The sequence below is a fragment of the Epinephelus fuscoguttatus genome, linkage group LG18 (genome assembly GCF_011397635.1).
Source record: "Epinephelus fuscoguttatus linkage group LG18, E.fuscoguttatus.final_Chr_v1".
NCBI lineage: Eukaryota > Metazoa > Chordata > Actinopteri > Perciformes > Serranidae > Epinephelus > Epinephelus fuscoguttatus.
The window spans coordinates 163,824-191,422 of record NC_064769.1 but is presented as its reverse complement, the minus strand read 5'-3'; the positions used below and the strand labels follow the sequence as shown (position 1 = coordinate 191,422).

Here is a 27,599-nt window from a genome sequence, read left to right as displayed (position 1 = left end):
AAAAAATCTGAGAATTCAGATACAAATTCAGAATTCGGGCCAGGAGCACGGTACACTATTAAAAGTGGCTGTTTTCCAGGTCGGATGTAAAAGACTAAGGACAAGGCTTTCAAAGGACTTATAATCTAGTTTAGGTTTAGGGCTGATTAATAGACTTGAGTTAAAAATGGCTGCAACTCCCCCTCCACGGCCGCTGCCTCGAGGAATGTGGGTAGTATTATGACTGGGAGGAGTGGATTCATTTAGACTGACATATTCATCTTGACACAACCAGGTTTCAGTGAGGCTGAGTAAATCAATATGATGAGGCTATCTGATAGTAATTCATTAACTAACACTGCTTTAGATGATAGAGACCTGATGTTTAACAGTCCACATTTAATTCTCGTTTTGTCTTTCTGTCACAAAAGAGATTTTAATTCTTATTAGGTTTTTATGCACAACTCCTCTTTGTTTGACTTTAGATTTTAATAATTTAGGAGGTCGAGGGACAGACAGTTTGTATAACTCTGTGGGTGGGTAACTGCACTAGAAGCTCAGAGAAGTGTTTAAGACTGCGACTCTGATTCTTGGTCTCTCTGAGTTGTCACAGTTTAGAATTACTAATAAACTTGGCCAGGTTTCTAGATATGGGAGCAGCTCCATCTAAAGTGGGATGAATGTCATCTCTCCTAGTCAGACCAGGTTTTCTCCAGAAAGTTTGCCAATTATTATCTATGAAGCCTGGACAGCCAGCAATTGAATGATGACATGCGGCTAAACTGATGAGATCATCAGTGGTCCGATTTGGGAGGAGTCCAGAGAAAACTACGGAGTCCGACATAGTTTTAGCATATTCACACACTGAGGCAACATTAATTTTTGTGACCTACAAATGGCGTAACCGGGTGTCATTACCGCCGACATGATTAACAATCATGCAGCACATGGTTGCAAGCCGGAGTCGAACCTGCGGCCGCTGCAGCGAGGCTTCGCCTCTGTACATGGGGCGTCGGCACTATCCACTTCACTACCGATGCCCCACAGCTGCACATTTTGACATTGTGGTGTATATTTAGTGTATATGTGCGTTAAACTGTCATCTTCACTGCAGAGGACCCGAGTATTAGATGTGTGGTCAGAGGCTTGATAAGTTGTAAATATTTGCAAAATGCTGCAGCTAGCGTTAGCTTGGTAGATAGCCAGTGAATAGAGTGAATAGAGCCAGCATCAGCCAGTACGGTGTAACAGTCGAATATATGAAATGTGCCTTTAACATGATGTATACTGTGTCGCTTAACAGCAACGTCATCAAGCAGCGTTTTGTTATGATTTGAGTCTGTTGAGAGCGCACCCAAACGCTGGTCGGATCTACACCTATGTGCTCCCGCTTTTTCTTTATGTCTCTCGACACAACAGTAATGGTTGTAAGTACGTGTGGCGGCTATTGTGTTCATGTGTGGAATTGTAGTAGCCGTACAACCGGGCTTGGTAAGGTTGGAGTGTTTTAAGTGGACGTAAAAATAAACGACGAGCATTTGTGAAATCCCACACGTGTGTGAAAGTAAGTTTCTGCCTGTCCTCTAACTCCAAAGAGCTACACGGACCCAAAATCATTACAACGGACACGGCATATCGGCAGTATATTTGAAGTTTTGTGTTTCTGTTTTAATCTGATGTCTATAACGTTATATATTCTGGTCTTACTAGGGACAGACGAGGACACGAGGTCCCTGGTTTTGTGGAGGAATGCCAATGCCTCCCTGTTCACGGGGAGGCGTAACACGGCTGTGAATGGATACGAGTAAGTGAATGCATAAGCTATAATATTTAGCTGTTGTTATACACTGTATGAAACCCGTCCTACATTGTGAAATTGTGTTTCAGAGTGTTTATTGCAGAAAAAGGCCTGGAAGGGAAGGTGACCCCAGCCTACTTAAAAAAAAAGTGGGAAAATCTTAAACAAAAATAAAAGGTTGGTTGGCTGTCTTTTTTTTCTTTCATATTTAATTTAATTCAATTCAGTTTTATTTATATAGGGCCAAATCACAACAAAACTCATCTCAGGGCACTTTTCATAAAGAGCAGGTCTAGACCGTACTCTTTACTTTTCAGAGACCCAGCAATTCACCCATGAGCAAGCACTCTAACATTTACGCTATATAATTACTTTACTTTTTGCTAGTGCAAGTAGTTAATAACCTCAGCAAATGTAACATCGGTGTTTCCCTATATGCATTCAACAGCAGTGGTGGACCACCATTACCTTTGAAATTTTAGTTTAAAATAAAAAAGTTTTTAGTTTTAGTTTTAAAGTTTATTATTCATGATGTTTGATGCACTCTCAGTATACAGTGCTCATAACACAAATTGTGTTTTTCTGTTTTTTGCTGTCCTTCCTCCACAGGACCTGAAGTGTCCCAAAACTGGGGTCAGCACAGAGGGGGGTGAGACCACTGCCGCATCCTGGAAGTGGTACACTTTAATGGATGAGGCAATTGGGGACAGGCCATCGATAACACTGCCTGTCCTCATTGCCTCATTCTCCCAGGATGCGGTGGTTGTCGAACCCCCCTCTGTGCTGACCCCAGAGCGGGACACCTCCACAACATCCAACCCAAAAAGGCGGCGGGTGGATGTTGTGGAGGCATTGAGGGAGCCTCAGGAGAAGGAGGACAGCTACAAGGTGGAGATGAGAGAGATGGAGGCGAAGAAACAGAAGAGAGAGGAGGCCAGAGCCAGAGAGGCAGCGGACAGGGAGGAAAGGAGAAGGCATGAAGATCTAGAGAGGGTGGAGAGGAGACACAGACAGGCTATGGAGAGGGAGGAGCGTTTTTTAGGGAGATGAGGGAGAGGGAAGAGACAGACGACTGCTAGGAAGGAGCGCTTCCTAGCAATACTTAAGCATATTTTAAAGAATAATTTATTTTTATCTGTAAGTAGTTAACTTTAAAAAAAGTTCTGCTCTGTCTGTTGTGTCTGTTGTATATTTTCATAGCAGATTTCAACAAGGCAATTCTAAGTGCTTGACATTAAACATTGAAAGCATGAAGACAAAGTGCAAAAGATTCAAGATTAAGACGTTTATCATCACAGTAGAAACACATTACAAAAGGACATTTAAATACAATAATAAGAGTAATATACATAAATTAGGGGTGTCTAAAATGAAAATGTAACTTTAACTTTATAGACCAAACCTGAAGGTACAAAGTTCTGTGCTATATACACTGAAGTGTTTACATAAGATTAGTTTTGGTCTATATACATTGAATTATTTACATGAGACTAGTTTTGGTCTATATACATTGAATATATAAAATGCAAATACAAATAAAAATGTCCAAATACAGGGCCAGCACTGGCACTGTATTGTTCAGCTGGCAATACTGCCAGGGATTTGGATGCTGGAGGAAGAGAAACACGTTGGTATTAAATATGTCTGTATGTCATAACTGTACAATCAGTGAATTCAATAAACTTGTATTAAATGTATTTTAAAGTCTTGTTGCCTTTTGTATTTCACTTTGCAAGACTGTAGAATGGTAATAATTAGGGCTGTGGTCTCCTGGTCGACTAGTCGATTATTTGGTCGATATGCTCTCGTCCAACCAAATTCTCATTAGTCGAATAATCGTTGTGTTACTTTCATAAGGAGAAAAGTGCTACATCAATAGCTTTCCAGGATTAATCCATTATTTCCTGCAGCGGGGAGGACAGGCTAAGTTACCTGTAAAATGGGGGTGTTTTCAAAACACCCCCGTTGTTGACAGAAAGTTGAACTCACCCACCCTACACTCAGCGTCGCGGTGACGCAGACCTCCTGTCTGTTTCTGTAAAGGTGCGGACACACCAAACCGACATCAAAGAACTAGTGGCGATGAAAGCCAACTGTTGCGTCATCTACGTCGCCTCACGTTGCCCTGTGTCAGTTGCATTTGAACACACTGCACGGACTACATCCGACGGCCAAGTAGCACGTACGTTCTGCGTCTGCGTGAGAGGAAATAACACAAAAAGGGAAACCGGAAGCCCGAGGAATGCATGAGATAAACAAAGTAGCGGAGACCTGTCAGCCGAGGGGCTTCCGTTATGTGCAGCCGAGCACCGCAGCACCTCCATGGACTATTACAACCCGGTGTTTCCTCCGCAGGCTCTACTTCACTCAGCTTCACTCAGCTGCCCGACAAACCTGCTGCTTCTTCCCACCTTAACCTGAGTAACAAAACAGGGCTCGGTGCTCCAGTTGGATCCAAATGGAGAGCCGGGGCTAGCTTAGAGATTAGCGAAGGCTAACTGGCTGTGCTTCCCTCCGGTCATGCTGCAGCTAACGCTTTGGTCGATGGCCGACCGTCGGCTTGGTGTGTCAGGGCTTTAAGCTGAAACGATTTCCCTCAGTGGAAACAAAGCTTGTATTTTCTTGTATTTCACAGATAAGAAACAATAAATTGTGAAGACAGCAAAGCCTCCACTAAAATAGCATTTTAAGTCTTGTGTGTGATCTATCCTTCAGGGATTTATCCACCTTATTTTTCACGGAAACACGGAGACAAAACAGAACGCAGCCAGCTTCCATTTTTTTGTGCGACACTTCTGGTCCAGCACTCTTACCACTGTGTAAATGGGAATCGCCTTGTTGTTTACCTTGCTGAGCTTAGCTATATATATGTATATATCACATTTTTCACGTCACTATATCACCGTTTAGACTAATCTGATATTTGTAAAGTCTATAAACACAATGACTGAACAAACATTAGTATTTTCTCTGTGTGTAATTAATGACATGGTTATCGTAGATTAGCTGGGCTAACTGTTAGCTGTTAGCCGTTAGCCGTGTCTGTAATAACTCACTAAACTCACAAAGTGGCCTGTGAAAAAAATATTTTCTCCAGCAGATGTCTTAGTTACAACATGATTGAGCTAACTGGAGTAGTTTCATGTCATATCCGACAATGGGAGGCTTTTAACGGACGACGATCCTGATGTTAGCTTTGCCGCTAGTGTTAACGTTAGCTGTCCCTGTCAGCTGCAGCCACTGATGCTTTCTAGACATCGTGATTTCCCAAAACTGAATAAATACCACACGTAGCAACACAAAACTGCTTTGCTAGCTCAATCATGTTGTAACGGCTGCATGGTTGATGCGTACATGCTGATTCAGGTGCTATCAGAACCTATCCGCGCATCACTATGGCTCAGTCGATCAACTCAGTCAATTAAAACAACCCGTCCTGTTTAGGAGTGTATGTCGCTGACAGAAAGAAAGAAAGAAAAGGGAAAAAAAGATAGAAAAGCAGCGTACACCTCACATATTTATTTCTCACAGTTGTGCACACGTTTGGCTGGCATGCAGAAGCACCGTCTGTGTGTCGAGGGTGCGAGCCGCAGCTTCAGCTGGTCAGGTAGAGAGGCTTAGCCCGGTGTGTTTTTTCGCTGATTCAGTTCTGCAGGTTCTCTGCTGGTACACTGGAGACAGGGATCAAGCAGTTTGTCTCACTCGGGATAGATTGTGTTTTTTTGGTTCATAGTTTATGATTGACATGCGATTTATTCGCGTTTAGAGGGAATAAATTTCCGTTATAACGGAAACGTGGGCACAGTTATCTATACAAAATACACAGACTAACTAACTAACTGATTGACTAACATAAACAACTGAAAATTGGAAAAAAAATTAGCTTGCACCGTTTGCTCCAGTAAGGGAAAGCATGAGGGAAAGCGGCTGACCGGAAGTCATGCACAAAAAAACGGAAGTTGATCACTATTTACTTCCATGTTTGAAAATAAGGTGGATACTATGGGATTTATCCTGCCTTCATTTGAACAGAGGAAATCTCCGCTCGTCGCTAGGCTAATTTATACAATGTAAAATGACATAGACTTGTGCTAATAACGTTAGCATGTTGTGTTGTTGGGGGAAATATGTCCAGGTAAAGACAAGTGTTTGTCAATTCAGCGATTTATAGTGAAGCTGATTTGCATACCTGTGTTTGAAATGAACACTATTAAGTTATGTTTAATGTGTGTTTTGAATCAACTAAACTTTACAGCACTTAACAGAGTCCTCTACCGTTGACTAGCGTGTTACTGCAGAGTGACAGACACACCACCGCAGAAGTAAAAATAATGTGCAGATTTTTTTTTACACGACTAATCGATTAGTTGAAGATTATGTATGGCTTTAGTCGACCAAGATTTTCTTTGGTTGACTACAGCCCTAGTAATAATAATTCATGGTACTTACTGTGCATTTACATGAACTTGGTCACTTTACACTAAATACTACATATATCTACAAAATAGGCTACTAATAAATATCAAATAAGGCATAAATGTGGATGTACTTTAAAGCCTGTACAATGTTGTGTTGTATGTAATGAGAAGTCTAGCTGAACTGAGCCAAGATAGCCTAATATTGCTGTTGAATAACTTCAGACTATACCAAATACATACAGTATCTCACATAAGTGAGTACACCCCTCCCATTTTTGCAAATATTTCATTTTATCTTTTCATGGGACAACACTATAGAAATGACACTTTGATACATTCCTTTGATACAGGCCCACAGGTGCACAGGTGAGTTTAGGGCTGGATACATACTTGGCCAGTCCATTACCTTCACCTTCAGCTTCCTCAGCAAGGCAGTTGTCATCTTCTAGGTGTGTTTTGGGACATTATCATGTTGGAAAACTTGATAATGAAAACTTGCAGCCCAGTTTCTGAAGAGTGGCGATCATGCTCTGCTTGGAATTCATGTTTCCCTAAATGAACCGAGCTCCCCAGAGCCGGCAGCACTCATACAGTCCCAAACCATGATGCTGCCACCATTATATTTGACTGTAAGCAAGGGACAGTTGTCTTGGTGCTTTTCGCCAAGGTGCCACACATGCTGAAAGAGCACCAAGACAACTGTTCCTTGCTTACATCTTCTAGGTGTGTTTTGGGTCATTATCATGTTGGAAAACTGCATTGCAGCTCAGTTTCCGAAGAGGAGCGATCACGCTCTGCTTGGAATTCATGTTTCCCTAAATGAACTGAACTCCCCAGAGCTGGCAGCACTCATGCAGCCCCAAACCGTGATGCTGCCACCACTATACTTGACTGTAAGCAAGGGACAGTTGTCTTGGTGCTCTTTCAGCATGTGTGGCACCTTGGCGAAAAGCACCAAGACAACTGTCCCTTGCTTACAGTCAAATATAGTGGTGGCAGCATCATGGTTTGGGACTGTATGAGTGCTGCCGGCTCTGGGGAGCTCGGTTCATTTAGGGAAACATGAATTCCAAGCAGAGCATGATCGCCGCTCTTCAGAAACTGGGCTGCAAGTTTTCATTATCAAGTTTTCCAACATGATAATGACCCAAAACACACCTAGAAGATGACAACTGCCTTGCTGAGGAAGCTGAAGGTGAAGGTGATGGACTGGCCAAGTATGTATCCAGCCCTAACTCACCTGTGCACCTGTGGGCTATCCTCAAGCTGAAGGTGGAGGAGCGCAAGGTGTCTTCACATCCGTCTGCTCCATGATGTCATCATAGAGGAGTGGGAGAGGATTCCTGAAGCAACCTGTGAGCTCTGGTGAATTCCATGCCCAGAAGGGTTAAGGCAGTGCTAGATAATACTGGTTGGCACACAAAATATTGACACTTTAGGCACAATTTGGACATGTTCACTGTGGGGTGTACTCACTTATGTTGCCAGCTGTTTAGATGTTGTTGACTGTGTTTTGAGTAATTTTCAGAGGAAGATAAATCTATACTACTATACAAGCTGTACACTGACTACTTTAAGTTATATCAAAGTGCCATTTCTATAGTGTTGTCCCATGAAAAGATATAATGAAATATTTGCAAAAATGGGAGGGGTGTACTCACTTATGTGAGATACTGTAAAAAACAGTCTGTCCTAAAGCATTTATTAGTTTCTGACTGTAGAAATGTAGTAAAAACAGTTAAAAAAAACTTTAACTGTCTAACAAGTCACACACATTTAGCTGATATGTATTCTTTTGAAAGGTAATGTAATATTTATTTCACTTCCATTAAATGAACCCCCTCTGAAACTGAGGGAGGCTCGGCCCTTATTTTTTAAAAGTGGTAACACATACCGGCACATATCAGCCAGCAGGAGCAGGTGGGCGCGTTGAAGGGGGCGTACCAAGATGGCTGAGTGAGCGGTCGAACTTTTGCAGGCTCTGATATCAGATTCGCTTAAACCTTCACTTTCACCGTTGACCCTCAGCCCAAAGTCAAAATAGCATTTGCCTTCGTGCGCTAACCATTTTTGTACACAAGAGAATCACCCAGCACTCTCTAAGGCTCCTCTTTTAACGTACGAAGTTTCAAGCATGGCTGGAGCTAGCAATGACCATGGCTACTCACTAGCCGCTCTTAAGCAAGCCAGTGATGATGAGGATATCGAGTGGATGTAATAATAGGAGGTAGAAGAGACAGTTCAGGACCCGATGTCTGCTTCACGTAAGAACTTGGATCATACCCGGCTGAAAAACCCGAAGCCAAAAAAGTCGAAAAAACCTGCTGCTCCTGAGGATGAAATCTCCACCGGCGTCCCTTATGCTGCCATTCAAACTCTCACTCGCAAGTCTGACACCCAAAACGAACATTTCCAAGCTTTTGAATGGCAACTGAAGGAAAACACAGACGCAGTTATTAAAATCAGAGAGTCGGTCGACGCCAACACGTCTGCACTGAAAGGGATTGTTGAAGATGTGGACAAGTTCAAAAAGCAGGTGACCTCACTTCAGAAAGAAAATTAAGCTCTGAAAGATGCATGTCTGGAGCATGCAAGATCCAAGCGAAGATGGTCGCTGCAGCTGAATGGACTCCTTGATCGAGAGGGCGAAAACACCGGGGAAGAAGTGATCAAGATCCTGTCCAAGGTGACTCTGTTGACACAGTCCACAGGCTGGGCCAGAAGGTGAGAACCGACAGGCCGAGGCAGATCATTCTCCAGTTTTCCATGAGAATAGTCCGCGACCATGTTTGGAAAATGGAGGACTTTTGCAAAGAGGACTGAGAAGCCCATGTCCGCCTTTGGCCAAAGGTGGAGGAGGCGAGGAAAACAGGACTGAAAGCCTATCTGCAAGACGGACATGCTGTTATTGTATAGTATTTAAAACATGTTATTTATAAGAAATAAGCTTTGAGGCTGAATTTTATTTTTATTTTTTCACAGCTGATGGTTGAATTTTTATCAACAGGTTTTGGAAGGTTACAGATTTCTTATCCCTGCGTTAAGTTTCAGAACGCATTTAATCTCTGTATGGTATTTTCTTTATTGTCGTTAAATGTTAGGTGAGGTTTAAGGAACAGCAGAAAGCACAAAACAATTTTTCTTTTTTGCAAGGAGCAACCAAGGACTAACTGTTTTTTTTCTACAGGAGACATATTCTAATGTGGTTTCAGATGAATGGCTAGACAGATATCCCTCCCAGTTCAACACTCACTCGTTTAACCCTATAATATGTGACTTCTCTAAATCACTCAACCTTGTTGATGTTTGGCGTATGATGAATCCAGGCAAAAAACAGTATGCATGAAGTAACAGTACGAGTCGGTCTCAGTGCTCTAGATTAGATTTCTGGCTAATTTCTAGTCATTTAGTTGAGTTATCCTCTGATTGCAATATCTGCCCTTCTCCCCTTACAGACCACTGTGTTATTATTTCACTGACTACTTCACTTATTGCCAATTCTCCTAAATCCAGAATCTTACATTGGAAATTTAATAGAAATTTATTAAAAAGTGAATCCTTTTGCAAACAAATTGTTTCTTTAATCAGTGAAATTAAGCAACTTAATGATTTATCATCCATGAGTAAATGGGAATGGCTTAAATTTAATGTTAGGAGAATTGGCATTAACCAAGGTTAAACTTTGGCTAAACAGAGACGAAAACAACAGATTGACATTGCAACTAAAATAAATACTCTGTCATAACACTCATCTTAATGATGAAGATAACCTCGAACTTCTTCAGCTGCAGTCAAGTTTAGACGACCTTTATATAGATAAAGCAAAAGGAGCATTTATCTGTTCTGCAAGATGGATTGAAGATGGTGAGAAAAACACATCTTACTTCTTTAATTTAGAGAAGAGTAGACAGGCCAAAAAAGCAGTAAATAAATTATATATTAATTAGTGTCTGTGTGAGGATCAGAACTTGATTGAAGATCACATTTTTTCTTTTTACAAATCCTTATACAGTTCTAAATTCTCAAAGCAAGAGGCTGACTTTTTCCTGAATTTGGTGAAGCAATGAACCCCTCAAATTGACGAACATTTCAAAGCTGATATTACAATAGAAGAGCTAGACACAGCTATTTCACAAATTCCCAATGGGAAGTCACCAGGCCCATATGGCCTCACAATTGAGTTTTATAAACATTTTTGGAACGAAATTTGTGATATTATTTTTGATGGCTTGAAAGAATGTATAAGTAACTCATCTCTGCCTGTGATGAAACAAGGGTATATCACACTTATTGCAAAACCGAACAGATAAACTTAACTTGGACAACTGGAGGCCTATTACTTTACTTTGTGGTGATTACAAGCTTCTAGCTCATGTTTTTGCTAACTGACTAAAGAAAGGAATAAGTATGATAATTGATGAAACAGTCAGCATTTATCAAAGGGAGACACATTCATAACCACACTCCATTAGTTTTAGATATACTTGACTATAATTTTCTGATCCCACATGACAGTTTCATTTTATTCTTAGATTTCTTTAAAGCTTTTGATACTTTAGAACATCGATTTCTGTTTGAAGCTTTGAAAATGTTTGGTTTTGGTCTTAACCTCTGCAATGTTATACATATGCTTTATAATGATATTAACAGTAGTGTATCTCTAAGCTGCAGCGTTTCCAATAGGTTCCCTATTCAACGAGGTATTCATCAAGGGTGCCCGATCAGCCCCCTGCTCTTTATTTTAGCCGCAGAGTTGTTGTCAATCTACATTAAAAACTCACCAGACATTCATCGTATTGAAATTCTTGGGAAAAAATTCACAATTAGCCAGTTTGCTGATGATACAGCATTGTTTTAAAAAAACAAATATATGGTTCAAAAGAGGGCGGCACGGTGGTGTGGTGGTTAGCACTCTCGCCTCACAGCCTTCTGTGTGGAGTTTGCATGTTCTCCCCATGTCAGCGTGGGTTCTCTCCGGGCACTCCGGCTTCCTCCCACAGTCCAAAGACATGCAGATTGGGGACTAGGTTAATTGATAACTCTAAATTGTCCATAGGTGTGAATGTGAGTGTGAATGGTTGTTTGTCTCTATGTGTCAGCCCTGTGATAGTCTGGCGACCTGTCCAGGGTGTACCCTGCCTCTCGCCCGATGTCAGCTGGGATAGGCTCCAGCCCCCCCGCAACCCTCAAGAGGATGAAGCGGTTAGAAGATGAATGAATGAATGAATGAATGAATGAATGAATGAATGGTTCAAAAGACCCTTCATGATGGATACGAACAAGGTCATGTTCACCCGGCCCGGAGGGTTACCGGGGCCCCGCCCTGGAGCCAGGCCTGGGGTTGGGGCCCGTGGGCGAGCGCCTGGTGGTCGGGCCTTCGCCCATGGGGTCCGGCCGGGCCCAGCCTGAACCGGCTACATGGGCTCGTCCCCCTGTAGGCTCACCACCCGCAGAGGGATCCAGAAGGGTTCGGTGCAACGTGGATTGGGCAGCAGACCAAGGCGGGGGCCTTGGCGGTCCGATCCTCGGTTACAGAAGTTGGCTCCTGGGACATGGAACGTCACCTCTCTGGCGGGGAAGGAGCCGGAGCTTGTGGAAGGGGTTGAGCATTACGGGCTAGATATAGTCGGCCTCGCCTCGACACATAGTTCCAGGTCTGGAACCCTAGTCCTCGAGAGGGGTTGGACTCTCTCCTTCGCTGGAGTTGCTCCGGGTGAGAGGCGGAGGGCCGGGGTGGGCTTTCTGATAGCCCCCAGACTCTCTGCCTGTACGTTGGGGTTTACCCCGGTAGACGAAAGGGTTGCTTCCCTGCGCCTTCGGGTCGGGGAACGGGTCCTGACTGTTGTCTGCGCTTATGCACGAACAACAGTTCAGAGTACCCACCCTTTTTGGAGTCCCTGGGGCGGGTGCTGGACAGTGCCCCCGGGGACTCCATTGTTCTGCTGGGGACTTCAACGCTCACGTGGGCAATGACAGCGGGACCTGGAGGCGTGATTGGGAGGAGCGGCCTGCCCGATCTGAGTGGTGTTCAGTTATTGGACTTCTGTGCGGGTCGCAGTTTGGCCATAACTAACACCATGTTCAAACATAAGGATGTCCATCGGTGCACGTGGCACCAGGACAGCCTAGGTCGCAGGTCAATGATCGACTTTGTAGTCGTATCATTTGACCTGCGGCCATATGTTCTGGACACTCGGGTGAAGAGAGGAGCAGAGCTGTCAACTGATCACCACCTGGTGGTGAGTTGGATCAGATGGTGGGGGAAGATGCCGCGCAGACCTGGCAGGCCCAAACGAACAGTGAGGGTCTGCTGGGAACGCCTGGCGGAAGAACCTGTCCAGATGATCTTCAACTCCCACCTCTGGGAGAGCTTCGACTGCGTCCCGAGGGCACAGGGGGACATTGAGTCCGAATGGGCCTTGTTCCGCTCTGCCATTGTCGAGGCGGCGGTTGTGAGCTGTGGCCGCAAGGCCGCTGGGGCCAGTCGCGGCGGTAATTCCTGAACCTGCTGGTGGACACCAGAGGTGAGGGGAGCCGTCAGGCTGAAGAAGGAGGCCTACAGGGCATGATTGGTCTGTGGGTCTCCGGAAGCAGCTGACGAGTACCGGCGTGCCAAGCGGAGCGCAGCAGCGGCAGTCGTTGAGGCAAAAACTTGGGCGTGGGAGGAGTTCGGTGAGGCCATGGAGGAAGACTATCGATCGGCTCCAAAGAGGTTCTGGCAAACCGTCGGGCGCCTCGGGGGGGAAGCCGGCAACTTGCTCACACTGTTTACAGTGGGGGCGGGGAGCTGCTGACGTCAACTGGGGACATTGTCGGGTGGTGGAAGGAATACTTTGAGGAGCTCCTCAATCCCACCAACACGTATTCCAGTGAGGAAACAGAGACGGGGGTCTCGGTGGCGGGTCGTCCAATTTCTGGGGCAGAAGTTGCTGAGATAGTGAAACAACTCCGGCGGAGCCCCGGGGGTGGATGAGATTCGTCCTGGATATCTCAAGGCTCTGGATGTTGTAGGGCTGTCCTGGCTGACACGCCTCTGCAACATTGCGTGGACATCGGGGGCAGTGCCTCTGGAGTGGCAGACCGGGGTGGTGGTCCCCATTTTCAAGAAAGGGGACCAGAGGGTGTGTTCCAACTACAGGGGGATCACACTCCTCAGCCTACCCAGTAAGGTCTACTCCAGGGTGCTGGAGAAGAGGGTCCAGTCGATAGTTGAACCTCGGATTGAGGAGGAGCAATGTGGTTTTCGTCCCGGACGCGGAACTGTGGACCAGCTCTTTACCCTCACCAGGGTGCTGGAGGGGGCATGGGAGTTTTCCCAACCAGTCCACATGTGTTTTGTGGATTTGGAGAAGGCTTACGACCATGTTCCCAGGGGCATCTTGTGGGTGGTGCTCGGGGAGTATGGGGTTGGTGGCCCCTTGCAAAGGGCCATCCAGTCCCTGTACCGAAGGAGCATGAGTCTGGTTCGCGTGGCTGGCAGTAAGTCGGACCTGTTCCCGGTGAGGGTTGGACTCCGCCAGGGCTGCCCTTTGTCACCGGTTCTGTTCATAACTTTTATGGACAGAATTTCTAGGCGCAGCCGAGTGGTGGAGGGTGTCAGGTTCGGTGATGGGAGGATCTCGTCCCTGCTTTTTGCGGATGACGTGGTTCTCCTAGCTCCATCGAACAGTGACCTCCAGCTCTCGCTGGGGCGGTTCGCAGCCGAGTGTGAAGCGGCTGGGATGAGAATCAGCACTTCCAAGTCTGAGGCCATGGTCCTCAGCTGGAAAAGGGTGAATTGCCCACTCCAGGTCAGGGGGGAGGTCCTTCCTCAGGTGGAGGAGTTTAAGTATCTTGGGATCTTGATCACGAGTGAGGGCAGGATGGAGCAGGAGATTGACAGGCGGATTGGGGCGGTGTCAGCAGTGATGCAGGCGCTTAACCAGTCCGTTGTGGTGAAGAGGGAGCTTAGCCAGAAAGCGAAGCTCTCGATTTACCGGTCGATCTATGTTCCAACCCTCACCTATGGTCACGAGCTCTGGGTAGTGACCGAAAGAATGAGATCGCGAGTGCAAGCGGCCGAAATGAGTTTCCTCTGCAGGGTGGCTGGGCTCAGCCTTAGGGATAGGGTGAGGAGCTAAGACATCTGGGAGGGACTCAGAGTAGAGCTGCTGCTCCTCCACATCGAGAGGAGCCAGTTGAGGTGGTTTGGGCATCTGGTAAGGATGCCTTCTGGATGCCTCCCTTGAGAGGTGTTTCGGGCATGTCCAACCGGGAGGAGACCTCGGGGCCGCCCCAGAACACGCTGGAGGGATTACATTACCCGGCTGGCCTGGGAACGCCTCAGGGTTCCCGCGGAAGAACTGATGGAAGTGGCTGGGGAGAGGACTGTCTGGGCTTCTTTGCTGAGGATGCTGCCCCCGCGACCCGGACCCGGATAAGCGGAGGACGACGAGTACGAGTATGGTTCCATTAGCAATTGATAAAATTAGTCTATTTTCAAAAGCTTCGGGTCTGACCTTAAACCTCAAAAAATGTGAACTTTTGGCTGTCCATGACAGTAATCTCAACAACATTGCAAATATTCCAATAAAAGATGAGGTTAAATATTTAGGATTAGTAATAACAAAAAACTTGCATAACAGAGAACATTTGAACACTACTCCCAGCTTGAAATCTGTTCCAAAAACTTTAAATCACTGGCTCACTTGAGACTTATCTTTGTTTTTACTGTCTAAAGCTGAGGGTTTCTCAAGACTTATCTATCTCTGCCATGTCTTATATACGTCACCTAAAACGATAAGATCTTCTAATTCCATTTATTTAAGTTTATATGGAAGAATAAAACTCATTACTTACGAAACTCACAGCTGGTCAGAGAATACGAAAACGGTGGTTTAAGAGCCATGGAATTTTAATCTGTGATTGCAGCTTTCAGAGTCAAATGGTTAAAAGCATGTATCTCTAAACCTCAATCTATTTGGTACCACATACCAAACAAGCTACTTGATTGGACTGGAGGTCTTATCTTTCTTCTCAAGTGTGATTTTGATGTGTCCAAAATTTCTATTAAGTTATCCAACTTCCACAAACAAGCCTTAATGTTTTGGAAAATGTTATTTACCCACAGTTTTTCACCACACAATTCCATTTTATGGAACAATAGGGTCATAACTATAAACAGAAAATCAATTTTTAAAGCTGAATAGTATGAAAATAATGTAAAATTTGTTTGCGATTTATTGAATCCAGATGGTCAGTTGCTATCCTTTGAAGAATCTATATCTAAAAATAAAACATTTCTATTTCAAGAAAAGGATATGGCAAAATCTGTAAAGCGATTCCTATTCCCTTACTTTGTTTGATACAGAACTGCATGCAGTTTTCTGCGATTTCACCATTGTTGCCTTTTCTTAAAGTTGGTGGGGTTAATTTATTGGATAGAAAATGTGACAACAAAGCAGTTAGTTTGGTCTTTAAACAAATAAATTGGGGAGATTTTAATTCATGCTCTGTAAGGGACAATATAGGGATTTCTTTGAGGAAAAAAATCTTTTTCTTTTTATCTTTGACTTCCTATTGCTCCTAAAGTAAAGGAAACTCACTTTAAAATTATAACAGCAATATACCCTGCTAGCGATTTTCTACACAAAAGATTTCCATTTGATGTGGATCCTTGTATCTTTTGTTCAACTGAGGTTGAATCTGTAGACCATTTATTTTTTTGTTGTCCCTTTGTCAATTTATTTTGGTCTGAAATTCACATCTGATGGTCCCTGAAAATCAACAACATACCTTCATTTGCTTTAAATGACATAATTTATTATATGGACAACTTGGACACTAAATTTTCTGATATTATTAATCTTGTGATTATTTGGGGTAAATACCATATACGCTCTTGTAAATGGAATGAAAGCAGTCCCTCCTTCACTGCGTTCATCCATTCCTTTACTATTTTAGTCACTGAAAAAGATTGAAAAAGTTAACAAAAAAGCTAAAAAAAAAAAGATTATAGGTATCTCTCAGTCCTTGCTCTTCTGATGTCTCATCCTTGCTCTGCTGTGCCTTTGTTCATTGTTCCTTTTTATTTTGTTTTTGTTTTGTTTTATCTAGTAAACTTATATTATTGTTTTTTTTCCCTGTGCTTAAACATATTCTTTAATATTTTTGAGGAATTCCACACGTCTTCTCCATCTGTGATGTTTGCAACTGTATCCTTGTTTTACTCCCTGTCTTGTTTGTATATTCTTTGTTCAGAATAAAGTTTTGAAAGAAAAAAAAGGCAGGCACGTTGACGGAGCAGGCGGCGACGTAATGTCCATCTCACGTGAAATAGACAGTACACACAAGCAAGTAAAAGTACAATGAAGTTCATTTTCATTAACAGTGAATTAAAGTAAACTGTAAATAAGTCAGTGACAATCGTGGTAAAAAGACGGACTAACGCTCTGGTCGGTTGTAATTCACCAAAAAGAGGAGAAGAGAAGAAGAACCTTCGCCATCGTCATTTCCGGTAAGTGCAAAACGGCAGTGTGCGATTTGGGATAGCACTAACGGGGTTGTCCCATTTTTCCACACTTGGCTGAGTACGCTTGGTTACGCACACACTTTGGTGACGTTTTGCCACACGGAACGTACATTTGCCTATAGTGTTCAAGCACTTATTAAGTGGCCAAGTAGGCTATGCAGGGATATTTAAATGAAACTGGGACAGACTTGACAACGCCCCTTACATTGCGCATTGGATATTATTCTCCGCGAACAAAAACATGATCCAGTTTAGAAAAGGAAGGGTGTAAAGAAATAATTTTCATGTAGGGATGAAAAAAGGTGTGGATAATCAGCAGGGATCTGCAGCTGTGATTTATGTTGAGCTGATGTATGTCTGTATATGGATATATGAATATATTTTCATGTTGGTTCATGATATTTCTATTACATGCATTGTCAGTTAATATGCTGGCATATATAACACTACATTGGATATCTAAAGGAAAGTTAAAGATTAGTGAATGAAAGGGGTAGGATTAAATAAGTTAACTACTGTTTTGTAATATTTGTCATGTTCGAAATAAAGCTCAATCAAAAGAAATGAAGAAATTTGTTCCGTGGTCCCTATTTCAGATAAATTCTGTCGTTAGTAAATAATTCCAGGGCAAAGCTTGATGTGAATTTCCTGACCACAGACACATTAACAAAGCTTCCTAACATGTACCATCATGATGCTATGATATGAACGGGACTATGATATAAAGTTAAATTTATAAAACATTTTTCTTACAATGAAATTTCTTCGGCGGCATCTTAGTTGAAATCCCGATGACGGCAGACTCACTGAACTATAGTGGGCAGACTTCACCAGCTTCTCCTTCTTTAGTTTATTAGCGGAACTCCACCAGCTGGTGATGCATTGTGGGATTTATACTTGGCCAAATACCGCTCAGGTGCTGTCTTACCGTAAGTGTGGGTAAAGTACAAATCAAGCGCACTGCACTTTTGGTCGTCATAGAAATGGGATACACTTGCGCACTTACACTAAGCACATGGACGCACACGTCAAGTGTCCAAATGTGTAAGTGTGATCAAGCGCACATAATGGGACAGGCCCATCCTGTCGAAATTTGCGCACTCTGTGCGTGAGTACATAGTGCATGCAGTGTACTGCAAAGAAGTGTACTGACGGCAGTATGCGATTTGGGACACACTATAGTGTGAAAAAAGTTTAAGAAGAGTTTTCTTTGTGAAAGCATTTGGAAGTGTTTGACATGTCTTATTTACTGTTTTTACACTTATTAATTGATGTTATTTTTATTTTATTTTTTATCATTATTTTACTCCTGTGCATTCTATTGTCCTATTATTACTACTATGCATCTTCTATTGTTACTCTGTACTTCTGCCTTTACCTCTGTGTTCCTCTTTGCTTATTTTATCAGCCTTGTTGGTTTTATTTTCTCTTGTAAAGCAAAGTTAAGAAAAGTGCTATATAAATAACATTTATAATTATTATTATAAATAGAACAAAAGGAACCCAGAAAACGTTCAGGTCTTTATTTAGAGAATTGCTTGTAGGGTATTGCATTTGATTATTATTATTATTGCTATTATCATTATCATTGTATTATTATTATTATTATTATTATTATCATTATCATTATCATCATCATCATTATAATTATATTGCTATTATCATTATTATTATTATTATTATTATTATTATTATTATTATTATTATTATCATCACTATTATTATAATTATATTGCTATTATCATTATCAATTTATTATTCATTCATTCATTCATTCATCTTCTAACCGCTTCATCCTCTTGTGGGTCGCCAGACTATCGCAGGGCTGACACATAGAGACAAACAACCATTCACGCTCACATTCACACCTATGGACAATTTAGAGTTACCAATTAACCTAGTCCCCAATCTGCATGTCTTTGGACTGTGGGAGGAAGCCGGAGTGCCCGGAGAGAACCCACGCTGACACAGGGAGAACATGCAAACTCCGCACAGAAGGGCTCCCATGCCCGGGATTGAACCGGCAACCCTCTTGCTGTGAGGCGAGAGTGCTAACCACCACATCACCGTGCCGCCCCCAATTTATTATTATTATCATTATTATTATTATTATCACTATCATTATAATATATTTCTGTTATCATTATCAATTTATTATTATCATTATTATTTTTATTATCACGCTCATTATTATCATTATTATTATTGTAGTTATAAAATCAGCTGTCTCTACCCTTTGGGAACAGCAGACCGTCATCACATGCTGTTATTTGTTTGAGTGTATTGTTGGGAAGAGAAGGAGCTAAATATGATCATTGGCAATAATTCATAATTATTAATATTAATTATGGATTATTAAAATATTTGATTAATTAATTAATAATTAATTAATTATTACATAAGCATAATAATCAAATTAGCTTACAGCGGGGCACCACCTTGAAAACCCGGACCAATGATCAGACGTAAATTCAGTCTCAAGAGTGTTCACTTAGGAAGCTAATTCTAGGGAGATATCAGCAACTATAAGATGAACAGGAAGGAGTGGAGCTCAGGCACTGACTTTGTCAACCAGCTTCATCACAGTATACAATGAAAAACCAAAGCAACCTCTCTTTGCAGTATAACAGGGTTTATTCACACTGATGACATTAATTTACAACCAACATCAACATTGCTCTATAAACCCTATCAACTATAAAACATTACTGAATCAACCAGCAAGCATCAAGAAGGGTGTGTGTGTGTGGGTGTGTGTGTGTGTGGGTGTGTATGAGGGTGTGGGAGAAAGTGGGTGAGTGAGCGAGAATGTGTGTGTGTGTGTGTGTGTGTGTGTGTGTATGTGTATGTATGTCTGAGCGAGTGGGTGTGTGAGAGAGAGAGAGAGAGGTGTGAGCGTAGCAAGATGGCGGCTGTGACGCAGCAAGCTACGCCACGCAATGGCGGCTTGCCAAGAAAGCACGCGACTCAAAAAGGAGGGGAGCCGGTAGAGAGGGAAGTTCAAATTGCTCGGCTCCAAGTGTATGTTAGTGGAAGAGAAGAAGGGAGAAAGGGAAGCACTCAGAGGTGTGATCACGCAGGCGGTATTGAGATGCAGTAACCCGTCTGTGTTACGCAGAGACGCGCTCGGCTCAGCTGGTGAGCGGCGTGAATCTGGACATTGAACCAACACAGCCGAAGTACTGATCAATCCGCGTGCGAATAGCTGTCCGACGAGGTCGGATCACTGCGTATTACAAGCAGACCCCAACGGGCAGGAGAATAACAGACAGCAGCAACACAGGCAATATTTTACAATATCAATGCAGCCAAAATCGGACGCGGCGGTCCGTATCAACAAGCCCTTACAAACTTAAAAAGAAACACACACTAACTACTATCTGCCCAGAACTAAAGCCTCTTACTGTTGCAGAAGGTGGAGTGACGTGTCGGTCGTTCCTCGTGCGTCCTTTGTTACGGCAGAGGTGAAGTGGTTAGCGGCTCACAGCGGCTAACGGGTCCTCGGCGAGGGGGCAAGTCTCTGACTAGGCGAGTTAATTCCGGCTCGTAGCGGGGAATCACTCGGGGAAAGAAAGGGGCCCTTGTCCTTCTTCTTGAAGCAGGCAGTCCTTGTTATCTACCAAACTTCGCATCCGCGGGCATCCAGGTGAGAGGGTCAATCCGGGCTGCTCTGTGTTCCTCGGCGCACAGAGTGAGGGAGAGGAGAGAAGATCAGCTCGACCAGCGAGGGAAATCCATAGGCCTAAAACGCGTCTAACTGTGCACAGTAATAACTCTTTCTAAAGCGTTCGCCACGTGGGACGAGTTGCTAAGCTTTAGGAACAGTTGCGGGTACTTCTATTAGCTATGAGGATCACAGCCAGAAGCGTTTCTCTCAGGTACGCTTTGTGATGATATACCCTGGCGTGACGTCACCGGTGCGGGGTTGGCCGTGGCGGATTTCACCCAATGGGAGCTGTGTATTTCAAGGGACCTCTGCTGGTCAGCTGGGGTGCTGTGTTGGGTTGAATCAGCTGATTCACACAGAGAAAGGGGGTTGACTGATTCCTTTGTTCTTTTGGGTGCCAACATGTGGTCTCAGGCTTTGATTGTTACATGTAGGCCCAAAAGTTTATGGATAAAGTGTAGGCCTTTGTTATAAATCCTTGTACGGCACAACAGTATATATTAAATACATCCAATATCTATCATTAATCTTCTAACTTGTCAATCACTGCAGTCAATCAATCAATCAATTTTATTTGTAAAGCCCAATATCACAAATCACAATTTGCCTCACAGGGCTTTACAGCATACAACATCCCTCTGTGTCAGAGAGAGACAGAGAGACAGAGAGAGAGAGACTAATGACTAATGATGGCAGCAGCAGCAGGAGACATCTGGCAGGACCACGGCAGCAGCACAACCACACACGTCACGCTATCCAGGCACCGCTGCGATATGAGTTAATCTGAGAGACAGTGGAGCACAAAGACTCCGGAGAAGAAGCTGAGTTAGTGACATCGAGAATGGCCGAGTTAGCAAGATGCAGTAATAGGATACGAGAGAGAGAGAGAGAGAGAAGGAGAGAAGGAGAGAAGGTGTCCGGTGTATTATAGCGGGGTCCGGAAGACTAGGCCTAAGTCAGCCTAACTAGGGGCTGGTACAGGGCAAGCCTAAGCCAGCCCTAACTATAAGCTTTATCAAAGAGGAAAGTCTTAAGTCTAGTCTTAAATATGGAGACGGTGTCTGCCTCCCGGACCGTAACAGGAAGATGATTCCACAGGAGAGAAGCCTGATAGCTGGAGGCTCTGGCTCCTGATCTACTTTTGGAGACTTTAGGGACCACGAGTAACCCTGCGTTCTCAGAGAGCAGTGTTCTGGTGGGATCATATGGCACTATGAGCTCTCTAAGATATGATGGAGCATGACCATTTAGAGCTTTATAAGTTAGCAGTAGGATTTTAAATTCAATTCTGGATTTTACAGGGAGCCAGTGCAGAGAAGCTAAAACAGGAGAAATATGATCTCGTTTCTTAGTTCCTGTTAGTACACGTGCTGCTGCATTCTGAATTAGCTGGAGAGTTTTTAAGGACTTACTAGAGCTACCTGATAATAGAGCCTTGAGGTAACAAAAGCATGAACCGATTTTTCTGCATCTTTTCGGGTCAGGATAGGCCTAATTTTCGCAATATTATGCAGATGAAAAAATGCAGTGTGTGAGGTTTGTTTTAAATGAGAATTAAAAGACAAATCTTGATCAAATGTTACTCCGAGGTTTCTTACGGTAGTGATAGAGGCCAGAGCAATGCCATCTAGAGAAACTATGTCATCAGATAAAGAGTCTCTGAGTTGTTTGGGGCCAAGAACAATAACTTCAGTTTTGTCTGAATTTAACATCAGGAAATTGGTGCTCATCCAGGTTTTCATGTCTTTAAGGCAGTTATGGAGTTTAGTTAAGCACTTATAGCTCTCCTCCTTTCTACGACTTTCTCGCTAATCTCTTAGCTGTTGTTTGCACGTTACTAGCCTTGGTAGCTACATTAGCTTTACAGTTAGTGATGGCTTCTCCCTCTGCTCTTTCTTGGCTCGGCGTGCCAAATGTTCAGTTATGCCTCTGCCTCCTTTAGTGACAGTGGTAATTGTAACAAGTGTAGCTTATTTGCTGCGTTGGAGGTGAGGCTTAGTGAATTAGAAGCGTGGCTCCGCACCATGGAAAACCATTCAGTAGCTGTGGTAGTTAGCCAGCCCCCTGTAGCCAGTGCGGAGCCACATAGCATAGCCTTACCCTCGCTAGCTGTCCTCCGGTAACTCCCGTTCAGCCGGGAGGTTGGGTTACGGTTCGCCAGAGGCACAGCTCCAAGCCGAAGCCCACGGCTCACCACCAGCCTGTTCACGTTTCCAACCTCTTTTCCCCACTCAGCGACACACCCGCTGAGGATAAAACTCCAGTTATTGGCAGCTCCATTCTGAGGAATGTGAAGTTAGCAACACCAGCAGCCCTAGTCAAATGTATCTCTGGGGCCGGAGCGGGCAACATTGAATCAAATTTAAAACTGCTGGCTAAAGCTAAACGTAGATTCAGTAAGACTGTTATTCACATCGGCGGCAATGACACCCGGTTATGCCAATCGGAAGTCACTAAAATTAATATTGCCTTGGTGTGTGAATATGCAAAAACGATGTTGGACTCCGTAGTTTTCTCTGGACCCCTCCCAAATCTGACCACTGATGACATGTTTAGCCGCATGTCATCATTTAATCGCTGGCTGTCCAGGTGGTGTCCAGCAAACAATGTGGGTTTCGTTAATAATTGGCAAACTTTCTGGGGAAAACCTGGTCTTATTAGGAGAGACGGCATTCATCCCACTTTGGATAGAGCTGCTCTCATTTCTAGGAACCTGGCAAATTTTATTAGTAATTTAAATCCCTGACAACCCAGAGTTGAGATCAGGACTCTGAGTCGCAGTCCTAAACGCCTCTCTGAGCTTCTAGTTCAGTTACCCAGCCATAGTTTTCATAGTTTTATACAAACGGTGTCTGTCCCCCAACCACCTAATTTACTTAAATCTAAAATTAAACAAAGAGGAGTTGTGCATAACAACCTCATAAAAATTAAAACCTCTTCTGTGACAGAAAGACAAAACAGGAGAATTAAATGCGGACTGTTAAACATCAGGTCTCTGTCGTCTAACGCAGTGTTAGTAAACAAATTAATATCAGATAATCATATTGATTTACTCAGTCTCACTGAAACCTGGCTGTGTCAAAATGAATATGTTAGTCTAAATGAGTCCACTCCTCCCAGTCATAATAATACCCACATTCCTCGAGGCAGCGGCTGAGGAGGGGGAGTTGCAGCTATTTTTAACTCTAGTGTGTTAATCAGCCCTAAACCTAAACTAGATTATAATTCATTTGAAAGCCTCGTTCTTAGTCGTTTACATCCGACCTGGAAAACCTCGCAGCCACTTTTATTTGTTATAGTGTACCATGCTCCTGGCCCGTATTCTGAATTTGTATCTGAATTCTCCGAGTTTTTATCCAGTTTAGTTCTTGAATCAGATAAAGTTATTATTGTAGGCGATTTTAACATTCATGTCAACATTGATAATGACTCCCTGGCTACTGCGTTTATCTCATTATTAGACTCCATTGGCTTCAGTCAGGGTGTACATGAACCTACTCATTGTTTTAACCATACCCTCGATCTAGTTCTGACGTATGGAATTGAAATTGATAACCTAACAGTCTTTCCACAGAATCCCTCGCTATCGGATCATTATCTGATTACTTTTGATTTCTTCTTACTCAATTACACGCCACTCAGCAACACTTACTATACTAGATGTTTATCAGATAGTGCTGTCGCAAAATTTAAGGAAATGATTACTCTGTCGTTAAATTCAATACTAAGTCCTTCAGTAACAGAGGTTTCCCGTACCGACTTTAACCTCTCCCGAATTGATCATTTTGTTGATAGCACCGTAGGCTCACTGCGAACAACACTCGACTCTGTAGCTCCTCTTAAAAAGAAGTTAACAAAGCAAAGAAAGTTCACTCCTTGGTATAACTATCAAAACCATAAGTTAAAACAAATATCGCGAAAATTTTAAAGGAATTGGAGATTAACCAAACTGGAAGAATCTCGTTTAATCTGGGCAGACAGTCTCAAAACTTATAAGAGGGGCCTCCCCAATGCCAGAGCAAACTATTACTCAGCTTTAATAGAAGAAAACAAGAATAACCCCAGGTTTCTTTTCAGCACTGTAGCCAGGCTGACTGAGAGTCACAGCTCTATTGAGCCTTGTATTCCTTTAGCCCTTAGCAGTAATGATTTTATAAGCTTTTTTAATGACAAAATTCTAACTATTAGAGGCAAAATTTATGACCTCCTGTCCTCAGATAGTAGGCTTACCTATCTAACCTCAAACACAGCTGTAAGACCTAATATATATTTAGATTGCTTCTCCCCAATTTCTCTTCAAGAATTGACAGCATTGATTTATTCATCTACATCATCAACATGTTTCTTAGACCCCATCCTATCTATGCTACTTAAGGAGGTCTTACCTTTAGTTAACACTCATGTATTAGATATGATCAATATATCCTTATTAACAGGCTATGTACCACAGTCTTTTAAGGTAGCTGTAATTAAACCTCTTCTGAAAAAGCCCACCCTGAATCCAGAGGTGTTAGCCAACTGTAGACCAATATCTAATCTTCCCTTTATGTCAAAGATCCTTGAGAAAGTAGTCGCAGACCAGCTGTGTGATTTTCTCCGTGATAATAATTTATTTGAGGAATTTCAGTCAGGATTTAGAGTGCATCATAGCACTGAGACAGCACTAGTTAAAATTACAAATGACCTTCTGATTGCTTCAGACAAAGGACTCGTCTCTGTATTTGTTTTATTAGATCTTAGTGCGGCGTTTGACACTATTGACCATCAAATTCTACTGCAGAGACTGGATCACTTAATTGGCCTAAAAGGTTCTGCACTAAGCTGGTTTAAATCTTATTTATCTGATCGTTTTCAGTTTGTTGACGTTCATAATGAATCATCCTTACGTACTAAAGTTTGTTTTGGAGTTCCGCAAGGTTCTGTGCTCAGACTGATCCTATTTATTCTATATATACTTCCTTTAGGCAACATCATTAGAAATCACTCTATGAATTTCCATTGGTATGCGGATGATACACAGTTGTATTTATCGATGAAACCAGAAGAAAGTAATCAGTTAACTATTTTCATGTTGTTTGGTCCGGAGTGATAAGTTGCAGATGTATGTTAATGATTTTGAAATCCCGTAACTAACCTTTTTCACTAATGTCATGTCAATATCATTATAATCCGTGGATCTTTTGTTTTTACATTTTTTTTTTAACAATATCCACTGCTGTAAGAGACCCTGGACAGGTTGCCTAACTATCGCAGGGCCAACACATAGAGACAGACAACCATTCACACTCACATTCACACCTATGGACAGTTTAGAGTCACCAGTTAACCTATCCCCAACTTGCATGTCTTTGGATTGTGGCAGGAAGCCGGCGTACCGGGAGAAAACCCATGCTGTCACAGGGAGAACATGCAAACTCCTCACAGAAGGGCTCCCTCCTGGGACCGAACCAGGAACCCTCTTGCTGTGAAGTGACAGTGCTAACCACCACACCACCCATTATCATTATTATTATTATCAATGAAATACTTTTTTATAATACTGTTTAGTATATCCCAGATTCGTCTTATATTGTTTGTGTTATCATTTACTGCTCATTATTATTATTATTATTTATTGCTGTTTCTTGTATTTTTTGTACTTTTTTTGCATGCCTATTTTTTTTTTTTAAGTTTTTTAAATACTGAAATCTTTAATCTGACTCTTTCCCTTGACTGCTGTAACACTGGAATTTCTCACTTGTGGGATCAATAAAGGTGTATCTTATCTTATCTTATCTTATCTTATCTTAATTTTTTATAGAAATCTTACTTGCTTGATCTTATAACATTAGTTTTTAGTTTTTATATTTATTTTCTGCCTCATTAATTCTATGTTTTATAAAATCTCTGTAAAGTGTATTTTTCTTTTTGCAGGCATTTTGTAATCCCTTGGTGATCCATAGACAATATGTATATTTTAGTTTTCTGCTATGTTGTTTGAGTGGAGAATTTTTATCATATAACGACCTGAATATTCCTAAGAATGTTTTGTATGCACTGTCAATGTCTTTTTCTTCTTATATCATATCCCAGTTTTGTGACAGTAAATCATTCTTTAGTGCGTATATTGATTAGTCTGACCTCACTTGTCTGTATTCTGTTTTTATGTCTGGTTGATAATTCTTGAAGTTGCTATGATACATTGTAAAAACTGGTGGGTGATCATTAATGTGACCTATTAATAATCTGCTTACTGTTTTGTTTTCAATGTCATTGGTGAAAATATTATCTATTAGAGTGGGACAATGTGATGTTATTCTGCTGGGTCTGGTGTTTTTTTTAATATAGGCTCATACTGTACATGGTATTGATGAATTAATCTATCATTTTGTGCTTAAACAAGACAATATTGAAGTCTCCGCAAATGAAAATTGCTTTGTGACTCATTTTTGAAAATGTATTCTCCATCCATTCATTAAATACTTAAATACTAGAGCCTGGTGCTCTATATGTACAATATAATGAAACAATAATTAATCCATATCCATCATAATTGTACAATGGATAGACATAAGAGTTGACTGCTACCTGCAAAAAAAGTGTCCCACATTTACCAGCCTCAACATTAAAGTGATTAACACATGAATGCATCAGTAGTTTTATTTGATCTGAAATGGACCTTTCTGAATGATGAGCAGCCCTTTGTCAAATCAGTCCATTAGCTTGATGCTAACACATAATAGGAATTACCAGTAAGGCACTACAGAAAATAAGCATCCCGATAATATTATCCTTACAAATTATGTATTTTTTCAAATGCTTAACAGAAAAAGAAATATGAGCTCATAAATTCCCCATGCTCACTGGAAACAAACTAATAGCATCTGACTTCTGTCCTTGTGTCTACTTGTAATTGTTAAAGATGAGAGTGCTATATGGCTTTGTGTTAGCCATGTTATATACAGAAAATGAATTAAAATGATTTTACATGAAATGGAGTAGAATGTTAATAGTGCTTGCAGCATTACAATGCTATCTGGGCATTGATGGTCACCACCGGAAATTATATAAAAATAGTAACCCCCCCCCCCCCCCCAAAAAAAAACATAAAAATCAAAGAGGCGTATCCAATAACTATATGAAAGGACAACTATTTTCATAGACACATCGCTTCGTACTTGAAGCGCTGCCCACTGCTATGTCTACCGCGCCAGGAATTACTTTCACAGTGTCATTGGCTCCTTCTCT

The 27,599-nt window shown here is 42.3% G+C and overlaps 1 protein-coding gene across 1 annotated transcript in view; it reads left to right on the top strand.

Annotated features, from left to right (window-relative positions):
• The window catches only part of LOC125905816 (uncharacterized), a 197,314-nt gene that overhangs the window by 48,908 nt on the left and 120,807 nt on the right, over positions 1-27,599 (top strand). The window lies entirely within an intron of this gene.